Here is a 7500-nt window from a genome sequence, read left to right as displayed (position 1 = left end):
AGATCAATGTGGGAAAGTTCCTCCAGTGGCCTAGGATGGATTGGGCCGTGAGAGGTACATCATTCTCTCCATATAGACCTTCATGAACCTTATTTCCACAGCTCATTAGTTGGGGACTTCTCCAGTATGGGTAGCCCTTCAAACCAATGGATATGGCATTGGCCTGAACAGCAGGGTGATCAGCACTAGGAATGAAAACTGACACAGGTACTGCCTGAATCAGGGCGCTAAATCCCTGATGCTGCTGCAACTCTACTCAACAAGGGCTGCCGTTATGAGATATCTGAGAAGGGACAGTTTTCATCTCACCTGTGGATGGCACTAAAGAGAAGCTGCTTATTGAAAAATAGTTCATTAATAAGAAGGTACCTAATTTGGTGAAGGATGGGAAACCAATTGGTCTATAATCTTACGAGATTATCATGGAAAACGCGACGAAAGTTATGTATTGAGAGGTTTATGTATTTTGCACAGGGAGTGGGAAGGTTGTTTTCAGGCTAATGTAGGAAATTAAGTAATGAAATATATATGAGACGAGACCGAGAACTATAGCATAAAAAAACACTAGATTATTTAAGAAAATAGATAAACCAAAACCTATACCTGATATAAATTTTACTCTCAAAGATAAATTGTGTTTGAATATCGGACTAGAATGGGGTGAGAAACTTCATGAAGAGTTGGTTTCTTACAATTGTTCCGGAAGAGAGCTTAAGGAATTGATGTTCCGAACCAAAGGATATCTCACTTATCTGAGAGGTTCCAAATTATCCTCTTGTAGCTTTCCAACAGGAAACTTGGGGAGGGCACAGCTCCAACAAGATCAGGAGCTATAATCCTCCCCGGCCTTGGACCTGACAAGGATGCAATCATAAGTAACCTCCTGACCAATTTCTCTTGTCAGCTGCATCATCAGGCTGACTGAGGAATGGTTAAACATCAGGTTGGTATGTTTTATGTCAGAGACTGAAGCAGAGAAAGAGAGAGAGAGAGAGAGAGAGAGAGAGAGAGAGAGAGAGAGAGAGAGAGAGAGAGAGAGAGAGAGAGAGAGAGAGAGAGGGAGAGAAAGAGAGAGAAAGAGAGAGAGAGGAGAGAGAGAGAGAGAGAGAGAGAGAGAGAGAGAGAGAGAGAGAGAGAGAGAGAGAGAGAGAGAGAGAGGGGGGGGGGGGGGGAGAGATTGATTCCATAGCAGTACGATTTCTCTTTGGCCTCATGAAGGCTTATGATACTACTTGCGAGCACCGGATTCTCATGAAGCTCTATGATAAAGGTTTGGCAAGGGAGTTACCTAGCCTGTCATTTACAGAAATAATTATGTTAAAGCATGTTTTAATAACTCTCATATGTGTTTTCACGTCGACTATTTCACTCTGTAAAACTTACACAAGTGGGCCTAATGCCTTATAGTTTTGCAGCTGCCATAAGGACCTAACCATAAAGCACTTCTATGGCTTTACCATTGGATCGTCTACTGCAAGTTAGCCAAATTTTCCAGCAGAACCTACTTTTCTCAAAATGTTGAGGACGGTTCACCACAAGCTCAGAATATGTACAGGGGCTTTTAGTCTCTACACACTTAGAATGCAGAATAATTTCTCTCTTACCAACATAAGCTCTTCATCACTTTCCTAGAGCTTATGCATCGTAATGCATCATTGTGCCACTTCATGAACGGTCACAATAAAATTGGAGTTGTTCTCATTAGATTACCATTCAAAAGCACTACAACACTAATAGACTATGAAACTTTAAGCATTTTGGCATATGACTACATGTATATAATCCTTAATAAAAGTAAATCTATATCTATCTATCTGGCCGTCTAGCTACACACGTGCACTTGCAAACATACATGAACTATATGCATATGTAAATTAATACTGTTTCCTCTAGTTTCTGTTCGCGGAAGAAAAGACGGATGACAAAGTATAACAGAGAATGAAGAAATCGTTGTTTGCTGTAATATCACTTTTGGAGTACTTTGAGCTGGAGGTATGAAACTTTACTAATTGTTTCTTCAGTCATGTAAACAGCCAACGTAAACTGTAAAAAAAAAAAATAAGAAGCCTTTCTGGGTTCCTTATACATAAGACAGTACAAAGGAATGTTAAATCAGAGTCTCTCTATGATTCTACGTTGAAACTTGTCTTCTAACTACACTAATCTTCGAAATTAGTCTTAGAAAAAAAGTGGAAGGAGACGTCAAGGATATCTATGGAGACATAGCCCAAAAGCACTATCCATAGTTTTATTTTTTTAAACTAATATCTCCCTACTGGAATTCCTCAGACTTTCAACTTTCATAATAAACTCAGATTACATATAACATACCCCTCCCCTCCAACAAAAAAGGAAAGAAAAAAAAGAAAAACTACCTCAACTACCATACATTTGCAGTAATCCCTTGCTAAGCTGTAGTTTCAAGGATTATGCCATTACACGCAGGCATTTTCATGATCGCCTCACAAAAGACTTGTGAAAACTAGCTTAGCTCGGCCTTAATAAAATTTGGATAAGGGCGACGAAACAGATGGAAGAAATTAAATGTAAATGTGATTTTTTTTTTATCATATAGAACTTGTAATTTATTTGCGTTTACTCTACTAATGAAAATAGCTTTATTAATCTGGATGTTTCATTACGCCGCTTCATGATTCTATTATCACGATATTTCTATCTGTAGTCATATGATATATTTGAAATATCCAGGTACTAGCTTCTGCTATCTTGTAATATGTGCCCTGAACTATCGTAGTTCTTCCATCAATGGAGTGTATTCACCATTCAAATATACCTGCAACCCCCATTCGTCTGGGCATTTTATGACATTCTTCTTACTTTGTTCACTACATGCGACACTCCTCATTTCTCTACGGTTTTCTTGTATTATCTCTGTATGTTGTAAGATCTCTGATGCTTATACCAGTCATTATTACGGTATACTTGTTACCTGACGCCTAGAAAGATACAAGATTCTTTCTGTGTGCTGTGCGATGCGGTGTTTGCGTTCTCGTCTAGCAGTCTTGCTGAATGACCATTTCAAAATATGATTGTGTCCTCCACATACCAAATCATCAAATATTGCATTATCATCTATTAAATTATCTCCGTAGTCTTTGATTCTGCAAATATTATCATTCGTCTTGGGGGAAAAAAAAAAAATAATAATAACAATGGAATAGTCACTTAGTGCTTTCAGTTTTCCCTTTCAGTATTTTGTTTTTTATTTCTTTTACCTGCATCGATTTATTCTCTTCGTACCGAGAGGCAGTCATCCGATTGTCTACTCTTGGCGTGGCGGCGCTTGGAGTAGCCATCAGAAACACAAGACTTTGACGTCAGGGGCGGGTGCTGTCAGGGTGGGCGTGAAGACGAGCGATTTCTACTGATGGCTGTCGCGAAGAGCATTTTTGGTAATAGAAGAGGGTGTGACACCAGAAGAAGAGGAGTGGGCGGTCGAGGCTGAGGAGGAAGAGACTGCGGGGGAAACCAGGGCTCATTGTCAAGCTAAATACATCAGCTGTCTCACTGCTTAATGGCGCCGGCTCGTTCGACCGATGACAACGTCCTTTACATGATCAATAAACATCTAATCATTATTTTCAGTTCAGGCATTGGTATCTATCTTATCTTATATTCTGATATTGATTAATTTGTTTATTCTTATTTACTTATTTGTTTATTTAAAACGGCAGTGCTCATTTTCATTTCTGAACTTCGCATTTGAATTGCCTTGTTAGTATGGATGCCCAATGCTAGTAGTGTTTGTATATAAAAAAAATACCCATTTTAAGTGCTCATTTCAAACGAATTTTCTTGTGGATATGTTTTTGCACAACCCTTCAGCCTGTGGATTGTAACGAAACAAAACACTATCTCACATAAACCAATTATTTTTAGACTTTTCATATTTTTTAAACACTAGGAAGATATGATTGACAGCCTACCTCTTACAGACAAGTATTCAGAACCGTGCTAAAAGAGTAAATGTTTTTTTTAGTTATATTCTGTGATTTATAGATAATAAAATGATGTTTGTCGAAATCGTATTTGATGAAATTTTGGCTTATGTAGTTAAAGATAATGGTATATTACAAGTAAGATGCTTTATTTAACACTTATTTGATCCGTTACTTTTACAACTTCCCACAAGCATGGACAACTTATAATGTGATTTCACTTAAATCTAGAAAAAAAAACCCATCTTTGAAACATATGTTCGATTGCCTTTCACCCAACAGCGTTTCTGGCCATGGATTTTTTTTCTTTTTTTTTTTTTTGAAACGGAAACAGCTGCTCGGAACACGAGGCGAAGATTGTTTTAGAAACATAATTATATATATATATATATATATACACATACATTAGATAGATCGATTTAAACATAAATGCGTACGTACTTACATACATATACAGTAAATAGATAGGTAGTATAGAATAATAAGGATAACAATAATATTACTATTACTTATTTTTATTCCATTTGTTACAATGGTTATTCTTAATCTTGGTGTGATAGTCTATCTGATAGATAGACATAGAGATAGATAGATAGATAGATAGATAGATAGATAGATAGATAGATAGATAGATAGATAGATAGATAGATAGAGAGAGAAAGAGAGAGAGAGAGAGAGAAATATATATACAAATAGACAGACAGATGAATAAATAGGCAGACAGATACAGTATACAGTGATGATTTCCAGTTTCAGCAATTCCAACAAATAACAAATAAAAAGAAAGTCATTCAAACAAGCACATCCGGTGTCACTCGCAACACCGGCCTCCCGAGAACGGAGCATCAAGGCAAACAAACAAATTGGTCGCGGAGAGTTTTTAGCGCTTTTTTTTTGGGGGGGGGGGGGGGAGAGGGGATAGGGAGGGAGGGAGAGGAACGGGCGGGAGACAAGACAAGGTGTGGATAGTATGTATATATATGCGTATATATATGTGTATACTATGTATATATGCATATTTATATATATGTGTGTGTATCTATGTGTATATATATACACATACATATATATGTGTGTGTGTATATGTATATATATGCATATATATATATATATATATATATATTTGCACACACACGCATCATATCTATATCTATCTATCGATATATACATATGTACATATATATATATGTATATATACATACACACACACATAAACACACACACACACACACACACACACACACACACACACACACACACACACACACACACACACACACACACACACACACACACGCACACACACACATACATATATATATATATATATATATTTATAACTATCTGTCTTTTTATGTACTTAATGCCCATTGCATGTTACCATTCGCACTGCATGATAGAAAAAAAAAAAAAGAAAACAGATAAAGCTTTTGATGTAATTTATATGAAATCAATATGAATGGTAATGAATGTGTGCACAGTCCCAGTAAATACAGGCTCTGACATAAACAACGCCCTTCCTCAGGGATCTAGCACTTGAAATAAATGATCTCGTATTCCCGGAAATCCTTTACATAGTTGGGTGTTTGGCTCGTCCATCGCCAGAGAACGAAAGGCTGCGAGTTGCAAGTTTCGTGGCTTCGTGGCAGGGCAGTTAGCTGGAAGGAGAGGGATTCAGCAAGTCAGGAAGGCAGGGCAGTGCAGGACGCAGCCGCCAGAGGGAGAAAGAGGGAGAGGGCGACGCATCAATAGCAGGCTGGTGGAAGAATGGCGGCCAAAGGTTTCCTCTCTCTCTCTCTTTCTCACTCTCTTTCTCTTTCTCTCTCTCTCTGTCTCCCTTTTCAATTTACCATGACGAGCTGGGACTAGGGGCGCACAGCGAAGGGACGCTAGGGGAGAGGAGAGCCCTTTATGGTACTAACGCAGCGTGAACACTTTACCAGGTTCCCTTCCCCCTCCCCTTGCCTGCCAGGGCATGGGCAGCAGCCTCACAGTTATGTCTTCGGGAGGGGAGAGGGGAGAGCGAGAGGGGGAAGGGCTGATGAACAAGGGGGAAGGGGAGGACTGAAAAACCTCCAGCCCCCCTTAAGTAGTGACCTTGGAAGGGAAAGAGATGGATGGGACTGGTAGGCTCAGCCTCGGCAGAGAAGGGGGGATTTTCGAAAAGGATTTTTCTTTTCGAAGAGGGAATAGTGGACACAGGAACGCGTGAAAAGGGAAAAGAACTTATGCAAACAGTATATCACGCAGATAACTCTGGTCTGCATAACAGACGACTCGCCGAAAGGAAAACCGACTCGACAAAGAAGAGCAACGTAGTAAAGCAACGCGACGAATGCTTTCCCTTGAAATACCTCAGACCTAAGATGCCTCCGAGCGCTAAACAGGGATTCAAACGAGGGAGAAGAGAAGAAAAGCTCGGAGACAGAGCTGGCTTTTCCGAATTTGCCATGCAGCTCCAGCCCCAGCAGCTCATGAGGTGAAGATAAAGGAAAATGAAAGGCATCCATGACAACGCCCGACAACGTTTATCCCTTAACTCCAACCGTAATGAATAGCACGAAAAGAAGAAAACCAAGAGAAATTGTGAATACGATACAGGGAATATATCGCCAATCGTAGAGGTATAGAATATGCATTTTTATTATCACGACTACAAGCAAAAAAGAAGTGTTAAGTGTGCAGGGGTCATACAATCGTTGTTGGGTTTATTTATGTGAAACTGTGTGTACTATGCATACATATAAAGGTGCTTTGTGCATTTTGTAGAGCCTCTATTCTGCTGATTTGTTATTAGGTATGTTATTTTTTATTTTATTTATTATTATTTTTTTAAATTATAGATTCCAAGGGCTTCACATAACTTGTAAAAAGAGTCATTCCTGCTGAGGCAAACATTGCTGATCACATATCATGCAAACCATAAAAATTCAATGAAGAAGTATGTTGAAAGAAATCTTAAATTTCGAAATGGTGGATGGAATAGCCGAAGAAAAGAAGAGGAAGAAGAAGAAGATAAAAAAGAGTGGTAACTTCTCGACCTCCTTGGCTTAGTGCCCCTTCGGCCATTTTGCAGAATGAGGAAGCTGCTCAGGATCATCTTCAAGGGCAACATGCAACTGGGCTTACCGAAGGGGATTCCTGATGTTGCCTGCGGATGCTGGAGCCTCCGCCTTCCTTTAACACATCTCGTGCATCCTCCTAGTGGGTGAGGGATGTCCCTTCAGCCTGGAGACCATTCTTTTTCTAACAATTCGGAACAAAGAAGAGGAAGAAATATATTACAAAACACACTGGGAAATCATAGATAACGGACAAACTAAATATGTACGGTGTCTATTTATGTATATCGGTATTTATTCAGATAACTAAATAAATAGATAAATCGATTAACAAATTATATATAATTGTATTTATACAATCATAGATACTATATATATCTAATATATATACATATATATATATATATATATACATATACATACACACACACACACACACACACACACACACACACACACATATATATATATACATACAT

Source organism: Penaeus chinensis, chromosome 3 (assembly GCF_019202785.1).
Source record: "Penaeus chinensis breed Huanghai No. 1 chromosome 3, ASM1920278v2, whole genome shotgun sequence".
Lineage (NCBI taxonomy): Eukaryota > Metazoa > Arthropoda > Malacostraca > Decapoda > Penaeidae > Penaeus > Penaeus chinensis.
Note: the sequence above shows the minus strand (reverse complement) of the source record.